Raw genomic sequence first — 12,698 nt, 5'->3', positions numbered from 1 at the left:
TTTGTGGTGGAATAATTAATAACTGGTGAACCCAGAGGAAGGGCCCATGAGTGCAAATGCAGCTCTGCTTTGTTTGTCTGGTGAGGTGCTATAACTCCTGAGCAATCAGGTAATGTCTCCAGTCTGGAATAAGATGCCAGTGCCCAGGGTTTCGGGCAGAGGACATGAGTCTTGGCATTTCCTTCCAGCTCACTTGAGTAACTTCTTGCCGACTATTTTGTATTTTTTGGTCTGGTTAAATTTGCTGTGTAATTAATGGGTGTGCTTAGCTGCCTAACAGCGTGCTGCCAGCTCCTCAAGGCAACAGCTTGAAGTTAATCCTTTGTGGATTTAGCCTCAAGGAACGAGGAGGGGGCTGTGTCTGCACGAGCTGTCGTTAACCGGAAGCTGAACTCTGGAAACGACACAAAGCGGAAAACAAAAGAATCTTTTTGGGCTGGATCCAGACAGCTGAATCCTCGTCTCCGCCGGGCAGCGCTCCCCGCGGAACTGCGGGACGTGGCGAGCACCCGGCGGCCATGAGGGGCTGAGGGCTCTGCGCGGCCCTGAGGGCGCTCGGGAGGCAGAGCGCCACTGGGACCCGCTGTTTCCAAGGGTCTCTCAAGTAACAAAACAGAAATAAAAACAAAACAAACACCGCACAACATGAAAAGCCAGGGTGCTTGCCATTTCTGCAGCTGGAAGGAGGATTGCTTCCCTTCCAAGATTGCTGTGGTCCAGGATTGCGTTGGGAGCAGCTGAAACACAAAGCCCACATCTATTGCTCTCAGCGTTTTGCTGCTGTGTTTTATCCAAATCTGTGCTAACCACAGTAGCTGCTGCCAAAACAAACACCACCACTCCCCAACACATACATACCTATCCTTATTCTAAAGGTTCTCTTTCCGCAAGTGTTTGCACCAGAAAACGAGATGTGGGAGAAACGTGCTAAAAAATCTTGCTACTAATACTTAGAAAAAGAAGCTTTATGCCTGAGCAGAGGGTTCATGTGTAAGCCCACAGAGACTTAGAAGCTATGAATGTAATGTACCATGTACCACCAGAGCTACCTCAGGAGTCCACTAAAGGATGATCCTTTAACGTTCAGGAAGTAATAGAAAACAAATGGTGTGACTCTTGGGGATGGCACTGTGCAGGGATGGGAGTTTGACTCGATGATCCTTGTGCGTCCCTTCCAACTCAGCATGTTCTGTGATTCTATGAATCTTACTAGTTCTTAGCCTTGCTCTTTTTCAGGCACTGCAGTCTTTCACAGCACGGATGGACATCATTATTTGTTTTCTTCAATTCTGCAACACAAGTAGTTTATGCTCAGCTTGTGCCTGCAGGAGTGTGCTTGCAGGTATACTGGTACTGTTCAAGTCCTGATCCCAAAGGTCTGATATTACTGAGATTTTGTCATTTCCAGTGGCTTGGGCCTCTCTCCAAGCAGAAGAATTTTTGCACATGTAAATTGACTTACTAATATTCTATACCAAAAAAGACCCCAAGCCCTCTTTAAAAACTTTCCAGGACATTTATTGAATTAGTATTCTTCCAAAAAGAGTCAGATGAGAACAAAGCCATAGGTCTTATTTCAAAGAAATGCTGTTTCTCAGCCTGCTGCAGTTGAAGTCCATGGAAAATATAGGTGCCTATGGTCAAACAGAAAGATGCCTGGTGGGATTATCTGCTTCCAAGACAAGACAAGTTTGAGTGGGTGATAAAGGTAAGTTAGGATTACAATTTCATACTCCAAACAACCTTGTTGTTATTGAATTTGGTTAAGTTCACCATCTCTGAGATGAATCCTGCATAGCCTTTGAGGTTCTGGACTTGACTCTCCCAAGGTGGATCAATTCCAGGTAGGCAGAGCCCTTTGCATCCCGGACAAGTTCTACATTCCTTATGCTACTATGCATATGCTATTCTGAAATTCCCACAAGTTGCGTTCTTTCATTTAGCCACAAATTACATACAGAGATTTGAAAGTTTGTGAGAACAAGGCTGGTGTTTATGTCCACAAATCCTGTCTTAAGGGGACACCCTTCTGAATTAGACTATCAACATACTGCTTTTTATTTTTGCTCTTTGGCTCCACTGACTGCTATAGTAATGAATATGCACTCACTGGGTACTAAAAATGGAAGTTTCAAATTTTTTTATTTTCTTTTTTATGTTTTACTGAAGCATGACTAAGCTGTTACCTAATACTAGCACTCACTTTTAAAATTCTGATTTAAGTGGCTCCATTTGCACTTAGCCAAACAAAAAAAGCCCACCACCATTTCTCTGCCTCAAAGAATGGAACTGCATTGTCTCTCTGGCAAGTTTAGTGTTGATTAAAAACCCCATGCAATGCCACCTCAACCCTGTGGTGAGCTGTTCCTGTACATCACTAGCAGTGTGATCACTAGCCTGCCTTCCATTCTGTTGTCCTGAGTCCCCACTGGAACGAGCTTGGTAGTGAGAGCTAAGTTAGTTCAACTTGCAGGTGTGTTCAGATCCTAGCAATCCTACAAAGCCAAAGAAAAAAAGAATTTGCAATCCTGCCGACCACCTACTATACCTTGAGGTGGGAGCAATTTTATAGCTGGCACTAGCTATCTGAAAGCAGGATTAGAGACACTTCTGAGCATACTGAGACTACAGGCAAGCACTACATACTTTCTTGTTTTCTTTTAGCAGCACTGAATTGCCTGTCATCCAGAGGAACTGCTGAGCATTTGCTGATAGTGAGAAGCAGGATTGCCCCCCTCATGCCTCCCACTGCGATCAGTAACTGCTGTTACAGAGCAGCACAGGTTGCACTTCCTTATGAACATCAAAGCATGAGCATCATAGAAGCATAGAAGGAAGGTGGTTTGGATTTGGAGCAGTGCAATTTCTGGAGAGCAGAAGAATGGCTTAGATCAATTCAATTACACAAAAAAGTGCTTATGTGCTTAATAAAGTTATCTAATGAAATGAGAGATGAGAGACTCTCTCAATTCATTAAACCATTTCCTTTTTGAAAGAGACTTTTTTTTTATTTAGAGCATGCCTTGGCACCAACTGCTGCCTTCTCGGTTTTTTTCTCCTCAGCCTGATGACAAAGTAAGGAAAGGTTTCAGGCTGCTTTCTAACACATATGTGAGCATGAGTCAAAAATTTGCTTTCTGGCCCATAGGAAACCTCTGCAAGGCATTCAAAAACTTGTTTGTTTTCTTTTTTCTTTTGTGTCTATTTTAGCAGTTTCATCAGTTGTGTTTTGCATCAGGAATATTGGAGGCTTCCACCTGAGTCTGTGAAGATTCATGGAGATTCACATCACAAGCAATGGCCCAAGGTTCCACATAATGCCTGTCTGTGTGTAGATATGTCTCCCCTGGAGCTGACAGGTGTCTGCAACACAATGTTTAACCTTGCAGGCAAAGCTTCAGAGTTGTTTCATGCCCAGGAACACATAAACAAATTTCTCTATGCTTATCTGCATACACAGTAGACCAAGATTCAGCCTCACTCCTTGCATCCTTGTGGGCTGCATCCTACTGCCTTCTCCTGTCCTGTTATGTGTTTGGCCTCTGAGAAGACCAAAACCAAGGTTTTGTCAAGTTCTGGTCATTGTCTGGTGCTCACTTAGGAGTGTGCACAAGCAAAAGTGACTCATGATGCCTTGTGCAAGCAGCCCAAGAGGTGTAAGTGGCCCAGGGAAAACACAGTTAAGACACTGATCTGGTGAATACCTCCTCAGGTCCTCACAAAGATCCCAGGTTCAACACGGAAAGGGAGGCAGGAAAATAAACCAGTGAGTGGAGACCCTCCATGCTGGTGACTATTTCTGCTCCTTTTTCCAGGCATATCTACTTGGCTGAGAACTTTCGTAAAGTTCTCTGAATTCAAGATGTTATTTGGAGAAGAGAAACTCAATTCAGTCAGGTAATTGAGAGAGCATCCATAGCAGATGCACTCTTTAATTCTGAGAAATACTGCTTTTACTGAGAGCATTGAGTCCTGAAGCACAAGCAGTGAAAGGCCCAGGAACACAGGAAGCTTTAGTGGCTAACAGTGATGTCCTACAGATGTTGTCTTCTTGATGTAAGTGAAGTAAATCTAGATAAATACTACTTAGAGAAAACTGCAAAGATCTGTCAGGTTGCACCCTGAAGCTTGTGCAAGGTTTTCACAGTGCCAGAGTAGGAAACATTTGATTTCTCTTACTTGTTTTCAGTTATTTCCAGTATCAGCCCCAAAGGGTTCCTTACCTCTGTTTAATTCTGTGTGTGCTGTGGGAATAACATTTACAGGCTGTGCCTGTCTTCTTCCTTCATGCCCTCCCAAGGTGTGCCTGAACTGCCCAAGCATTGCAGTCCCTCCAAGCAGCCAAAGGGAAAATCCATCTCTGTAGCATTCCTGGCATGTGTTTGCTCTGGCTGCATTAAGGACACAGGAGGAAGGAAAAGGGATCAGCCAGCTCATGGAACAGCTGAGGTAGTAGTGAGGCTTACTGGGAGAGACAGGAGAGAAAGAAGGGAAGGCTGCATGAAGAAATTAGGGGAAAGCCAATGAATGTCTTAAAAACAAGAGCAGCATTTCTTACCTTCTGGGAGCACAGAGGTCTGACATTCTCAGGAATATATTTGATGTGAATTAGGTGAGGTTGTGCCTTCCCTTATTATTCATTTAATAAGGTAGTTTAAGCTTTTTTTTCTTTTTTTTTCTTTTTTTTTTTTTTTTTTTTTTTTTTTTTTAAGGAGAAACTCCTTAAAAATACATGAAGAATTTAAGGACAAGAAGAAAATTCTCCTTTACTTCCACTTGTAGGAGCTACATGCCCCAGACGCACTATCTCTTAGCTCAGGACAATTACCACTGGACAAGGTGAGACATCAGGCTCTCGCCGTGGGGCATTGTTCTATGTTTCTGTGCTGTTCTGAGCAGGCTGTGGCTAACTGTGAATCGCATCATCCAGTTCATCCTCCCTCACACATAGCAGAGGAAACACAAAATAGATTGTTCATTTTCCCAGACATACGGTTTCTGCTCACTGGCTTAACCTAAAAAGGAAGCAGCCGCTACAAGGTTTGGCACCACCTTTGCACCAATTACGTCTAAAACCCAAGGCCTTTTTAAAAACCAACCAAGCAAAACCCAAATGATGATAACAGACCAAATAAGTAGCCCCACACTTGTTGCTAGTGAGCCAATTAGCAAAAAAAACCCAGTTTAAGCCTCTCTGCGCCCCATTTGTACAGGAACTCTGCCACTTGAAGCTGTTATCTCCATCCCATGGAAACCTGCGATTTCCTTCAAGCTCCAGCTTGATTCAAGATGGAGTGCAAATAGTAATTGATGGCTGGTACAAGGTTCTGAAAATGTAAACTGTTCTGCAGGGCTGCTGCTTCCATCTCTTACACAAGGGTCAAATATTTGACAAAGGGCCATTTTTGCCCCTATTAATCCATACTTTTAGAAATCACAAAGCTTCAAAACAAATGCATAAATGAAGTGATGAAGAAAGCCTATGAGAACTCAAGAGATATTAGCAAAATACACTTGAATCTCTATTGATTCCCTGCCTTCCCTTCACTTTGTTGCTTACTGACTTGTCACTCTTTTTCACAGAAAGGTGTGTCCTAGCTCTCTCAGGTAACCTCACTGGAATATGGGTATCCCTGCTTGTGCAGCCCTGAGCTGGGACACAGCCATTGGATGATGAGGAGCACTTCAGCCATCCCTGTGTCATGCAGTGCACAGCTGGTGCCAACACCGCTGATCTCCCTTCTGGTGCTCCTAAATCCATACCTCCCCTAGTTCCCTGCTCTGAAGGGAAACACCACACTTGCACCTACCCCAACCCCTAGAGAAGGCTCTGGTGACCTGGGCATGTGGGACAGGTGAGTAGGCAGGCTGGCAGCTGAGGCAGGGTCTGTGCCAAATCTGACTTATTCTGTGGGTTTGTGTCACCAGATGACACAAGGAAAAACGACGCACCACAGCTTTGGTCACGATGAAGAGACTAATTTATTTTCTCTGACTCCAATCTTTTATAGTTCTCAAAAGGTGCCAGTGGATTGGAGTGTGAACGTGCCACCTCTCCAACGACACTGGACAAACTACCTGTACATCAAATTTCTCCGCCTCTATGAAGGAATGCAAAACAATAGGTTGTTTACAGAAAGTTGTGTGGGAAAATTCTCTACAAGAATGTAAACTCAGAAGGCTTTAGAAAACTCTTGATAATCAGGGCGACAGGTTTGATCTTCCCAGAAGTGGCCCTGGAGCAATGTGAATGAACAGGGAAGGCACGGACACTCTAATGACATACAGCTACCTTCTGGAGAGAGGGTCAGTCAGAAGGGAGAGAATTCACGGAGTTCTGTGTAATCTTTCCTTAAGCACAGGAAATACTCCAAGAGAAAGTTCCAAATGAGAAGATACCAAAATTTACAATTTTACCTCCCAAGTCTTCTAAAAAGTCCATGTAAGGGACATAACTAAAACAAAAAGCAGACATTAAAGACATTAAAATCTTGCCCTGCTCTGAAAGGCCATTTCCACATTCACTTCTCAAGTCTTATTTGTTCAGTGTCATGTGTGTTGTCTCACACTGACCAGAAATATAATGAAACACTACTTGAATTATTCACTTGGATAAAGTTTTCAGTCCAAAGCTGGACTTAGAATATATAAGTGAAGCCCCCACAGACTTGTATACAGAGAAGGCTCTCCACATGACTGTTTTATTGGCCAAGTGCTGGATTGCCATCTACTGGAGAGTAAGGAAATAAAATCCAATAAACAGCTATTTCATAGTGAGGGAACTATGTTGTCTGCATTTTTGGCTTTAACTTTCCCTGCTTCTGTACAATTAATACAAGTCTGTGATGGCCTATAAAGTTGTTTCTCTGTTATGGTAAGCAGCTTCTGGTCTTCACTATCTCCAAAGTTAGACTGCATAAATATTACTTTTAGAATGAGGCACTTTAAAAGTTTTTAAAAAGGTTTCTTCAAAATGAGCATATATGGTCCATTTAAAGCTGGAATTACTGGATAAGCAGCAAGTAAAAATGTTGCTAAAGATTAAAGTTTTCTTAGTTCTGATCTACTGTATTTGTGTGGCCTTTGTGTTCTTACAGTTGTAAGAATGGTTATTGGACAGCTAAATAGTATTACTACTGGGAGATAAAACCACTGCTGGCAAAATTTATGCCAAAGGCAAATCAAAGTGAAACATTTAAAGCTTTCTCCCTCTATCTCCTTTTGTCTGTGAAATGAATCTATGTATTTAAACCTATTAATATACAGTAATCTCTTGCTGCCTTCCATTTACTTTTTTTAAAGACTATAAAGCCCAATGCTCTTAGAAGGAAGAGAAAAGAACAATTACAGTTTGTGGTGCAGCCTCAATTCACCCTACCTAGTGCACTACAACTGCCTTGATGAGCTGAATGTTCTTCCTAGAGGATGCTTCTCTCATTCATTGCAGAACTTGATCCTGTCCAGGTGGCAAATTTAAAAGAAGGGGGAAAAATAAATCTATAGGACTGTGAACTACATTAGTGAGGAAGCTTGGGGCAGATATCAAATGAGGCATGTAAGTACAGTAAGAGAAAGAATGGTTTCATGGCTGTGTCAGTTGAGGCTAGTTTGAGTCATGCTTGTAACAGAATATAGGAAAAAACCCCAGATACTTTGTTTAAAAAGACAGATGAAGATTATTGAAAAGTCTGCTGAATTTCAAGAAGAACGAGCTCCAGCCACCACAGCTCTTCTGAATCCTTCTGCATGCCCACATTCCTGCCTCCTGCCCATCTTTCCTTATGCTCGTCCTTTGATGATCCTGTGTTTTCACTCCCCCTTTTCTCCTTGTTGCCTCTCCTTGCTTACCTTGTCATTAGATCATCTGTTGAGGTACTTGTTCCAGACTGCTCCTTTCTGGTGAACACCACAGCCCTGAGTGTTTCACTCAAGACAACTCGCTCATTGCTGCTGTGGCTCAGCTGGTGCAGCTGGAGAAACACATTCTGGGGAACATCCCATCCAGATCCTGCAGCGTTATGGCAAATCTGTTGAACAGATTCATATGGTGCACCGTGGCTGCAGCCAGCATTAAGACTCGCTTTGAGCTGGACCATTTTCAGTGCAAAATAAATTAAATCTTCTCATCATTTAGATGTTACATTTTAGCAAGTAAGCAAACAGAAAGGATGAGACCCAGGCTTTGCCAATAGCTGTGATCCTAAAGAAATGTGGTAGCAAGTGCTCAGTAGCAGAAGAGGAATAAGTACAGTTGAGGGATTATTGTTATTGTTGCTATTGTATAATTTTCCCTACTTTTTTTTCTTGAAATGGTAGAATGAATTTTCTTTCAGGATGAAACAGATCAGTCTGCAGCTTAACCAGGGAAGACTAGCCTCCCAGGACTGGACGCTAATATGTATTAGAATGTTTATCCCATTAATTTAGAGATTTCTTTTTAAGAAGTAAGTACATCTTTCCTAATCTTTCCTTGGAAACAAAGCATGTTTTAGTCTCTGAATCTCATACTGGTGTGCTGCACCTCTATGAGGAAAATCTGCAACACCATCTGACTTTTGCAGCAACCCTTAAGACAAGGCTAAATCTCAGTGTTGAGCAATGTATGACTAAAAGAAAAAAAAAAACAAATCAGTTTGCTATTAGTGCAGTTATCCTCCAAGCTCCAAGTCAGGTGACCAGTCTATTGGCTCAATTTTCTGTGCAGCAGTTTGGATATTTTTCCATTTTGATGAGACTGTATTTCTTGAAAACAGAGACAAAAAGCCAAACAGGGTGGAGAGCTGGGGAGGTTTCCAAGCAGCTCTGAGAGACAGCGTGGAAGACACAGATATGTCGTAAATAATAGTGTATTTCTTTTTTCCAATAAGATTTCTGAGTGGCATCAAAACAACAAAAGAAAAAAAGATCTGTAATTCACTGTCCTGTCATTCAATAACATTTCACGTAGATCTGTACCAAGCCCTTTTATTTGCTTCTTGTGGCTCCTACAAGAACCAGGAACACGTTAGCCAGCCATGTATGCCCACTGTGCCACCACCTGTGCCCACCTGAGTGTCTCCCTCCAGCCCAGGTGTACAGGCCAGGGCTGGCACAGCTGGCAGCTCAGTCAGAGCTCCATTAGCCACTAGGTTTGATAGGAAGGTGCAAAACTGAGGAAAGTCCCATGTCTGCTAGAGCACTTCCCTGTCCTCAGATCTAGAATCTGAGCTTAACAGCAAATTATCACCGTCTTGACTTTGTCTTTTGCTGCAGGGGCTACTTTATATTTGTCTGAAAATTAGTTTTTATGTTGTCCTTGCCTCATCCTGAGGCAGCTCATACCTCCCTCTGTGGTAGAGATGGGAAAGCAATTCACCTGGATAGCCAGCTGTGCCTTGCAGAAGCTGAAGTATCTTACAGAAGCACCCAGAGAATAATGCTGTGAACTACATTTTGCAAAACCTTTTAATTGCCTTATTCAGAGACTGCAGCCAAGCCTACATATAGTTTTAAGCCTTTAGGTTTTGTTACTTTCTCTTTGCAGCAACAAAATATACTGATACTCTTCTGTATACTTCCATGGGCTGCCCCTGAACTAAGGCACTTATTTCTCCCATCCGGATCCATAAAAATTATAAACTAACCTATTGCTGGTACCAGTGTCATAATGAGGCCTAGCATAGATCTTGATATAATTACGCAAGCATGGGTTTGTGGATTTGCTTGTTTGTTTATTCTGTGCATCCTTTGCCTTCCTGAGGACATGAAGACAGACTTTTCCCACCTAAAATATTCAGTCTTTTCTATGCACAAATAGTGCTTCCCTGTAGCTATCCTCCTCTAAATCTTCCAGGGGCTCCAATGACCCTACCCACTTTCTTTTTGGCTATTATGGCTACTGTCATTAACCCTGCACTCAGTACTTTCCCTCCAAAGTATTAACCCTATTTTAGCCTCAACTGTCTTAAAAATTAACCCCATGAAGTTCCAACCTCTGATATCTGCCCCTTCTCTTCCCCAGTCATAGCACTACCATGCAGGCTGCCCCTGCCTTCCTTGTGCCTTTGGTGGGCTGCCTTTCACAGAGGGAAATGTACTTTGGGCAAACCTTGCTCTGTGCTAGGGCAAATCTAGGACTTGGCACAATTGGAAGAGCCCAAAAGGACATTTCTGGCCTTGCTGTAAGGCAAATGTGGGTCCTAGCAAAGCAGTGGAGGACATTGTTCTTTCAGTTGTCTAAGTTAATAATATTTGAGTAACTTCCTTCCTAACTTAAAAGTTTGTGGAGTTTGCATGTTTATCTATATCTTACCGACTGAATGCCAGTAAGGTCACTGCTATCCCAGAAAACCTTGTGTCTGAATTGGATACAGCACAGGATGAGGGCAAGGATGGTCAGTGCAGCTACAGCTTTCCTAAAGAGAAACAGGCTCAGGCTAAACAGCCCTGAGGTCTGAATGGAGAGACTGATGCAGAATGGGATGAAGAGCAGTGAAGTGATGGTGGCAAGGGAAAATATGAAGGGAGAACAGTTTGCTCAGGGTCTTCACAATGCAGTGAACAACTGATATCAAATCAGCAAAAGGAAATAATGGTTCATGACTATCTAGTTATATTGTGGTGGTATTTACAGCAGACTGCTTCAGAGGCCACAAGAATTAATAAATTGAGGAGATTGTGGAATTAAGCTTTGTTTACGGCTGCTAAAAAGATTATGGTGTGAGTGCAGGCTTTGCATCAGGATATACTGAAACCACAGAGAGCTGGAAGAACGTACGGGGAAAAGGTTTCATATTCATTCCACAAACATAGCTAAGATGCATCTGAAGGAAAGATACTGGGAAGAATAAACCCTTATTCTGACCTAACACAACTGTTCTGATGTTAATGCATTTAGGAGACTTACTGGAAGACTGGAAGGTGCAGCTTGTGCTTCCTTCCTTGTATCTCATTTCTTCCATAGCTAGGACCAATGGTAACAACATGGATTTAGCCACAGTGGTCAAATAAGAGATCACTTTTCTTTTACCTAAGAGCAATCTGTAGTACCTCAAACCCCAGTTTAATTGTCCAGAGCCCTGTAAGAATTGAAATTGAACGGGAAAGGGCCTTTCCATTAAAAACTGAGCAGTTCACTACTGTGTTACCCTACAGTACATCTCAAACTTCAACAGTTGCCTACAACAGCAGCTGAACAATGATCTCTCCTGGCTGACACTCCATTTTCATACACAATTTATGGTGCTTAGTGTTACTATATGGCCATAAACAGATGCTGCTTTTCTCCTTGCATGTGCTAATGAAGCTTGTGACAAAGCCAGGAGTACCTGATGAGAAGGAAAGGAAGCAGAAGTGTTTTCATTGTAAGGGTCACCTCACCACAGGGAGACTTTGGTGAATTAAGCACCTTCACAGTGAGTGACATAAATGGGGCTCAGATGCGGTCTTTGACCTTCCACCCTTTCCTTCCAGATTTCCATTAATACCTCACAAAGTGGGAAACAGAGAAACTATCCATGCCATTTAGTCCAGACAAATTCCAGATAATCTACTTTCTCACTGTTATTCCAATTACTAATTTTTCAGGGTAGAAACAATTGAGAAACAACCACAGCAGACATGGCCAGACATCTAACTCCTCTCTGGAAGATGCTGGGGGCTACCACAGCTTGGAGGGAGAAGCCTGATGGAGCATCCTCAGCACTGGCAGCCAGCCCACAGTGCTCACTGGCCCCTTCTCCAGGAAGTCCTCCTGGTACACGGTCCTCCAGGCTCTGCTTTGCCACCATTCCCAACAAATAAACGGCTCTTTGCAGCCCAAAAAGCCCACGCTCACCACCCACAGACTCCTGCACATTGGAGTCTGCTCCCTGCCGTTGTTTCCTACAGGGAAGTGACTAAAAATCCCTTTGCCGGTGCCACGTTTTTCCACAGAAAGTGCCTGTTGTGATTAAGTATGTGTGCACAAGGGAGGTTTCCAAGCTTGAGCAATCCATCTGGCAGAAGCACGCACCACTATAAGGTCGTTCCCGCAGCACAGGACCCAGAGCTGATTTAATTGCATTAGTCACCACCAGCAGCAGCACTGATCTTGGACCCAGAGTGATGGCTGGCCAGCAAGCCTCATGGTTATTTTAACTTTGTTTGCTTGACCTTTCCAGTGGTCCAGACCCCTCGAGGAGCTGAAGAATGCTTCATTCCCCGCTGCTGCCTCTGAAACGCAGCACAGCCAGGGCCAAGTGTTAGGCTAAATATCAAAATGCACAGGCTGAGTAATGGTTTGTCTTCACAGGGGGAAAATTTGCCTCTTCCTGACTGACTTTAAAGAAACTAGTTTTAGCATAGTGATTGAATTTGATGGGAAAGAAGGAAATGGAGCTAATGTTTATTGTTTTGAGGATCATTAAACATTTCTTTATTTTGTTTATTAGTTGTGAGATTTCTTTATAGGCAAATAAATTCACAGATCTGCAGAACAGAACCAAAACCTGACATTTAGAGCCAGATTCAAGTTTTCCCAAAGTTTGTGAGTTTTCAACTCATGTTATCCCCTAATTTAAGCAGGATATAAGTAAAGAAGCTGAAAAAGTTGTATCCTGGGATAAAGTTTTGAAAGTCCATCAGGTAGCAGTCTCTTTCAGGTAGATAATTCAAATATTGTATATCTAATATGTTACTTGCTGTGATTCCTAACACTGTAGACAAAGCATTGCACAATT

This window comes from Vidua chalybeata, chromosome 3, assembly GCF_026979565.1.
Source record: "Vidua chalybeata isolate OUT-0048 chromosome 3, bVidCha1 merged haplotype, whole genome shotgun sequence".
NCBI classification, from domain to species: Eukaryota; Metazoa; Chordata; class Aves; order Passeriformes; family Viduidae; genus Vidua; species Vidua chalybeata.
Note: the sequence above shows the minus strand (reverse complement) of the source record.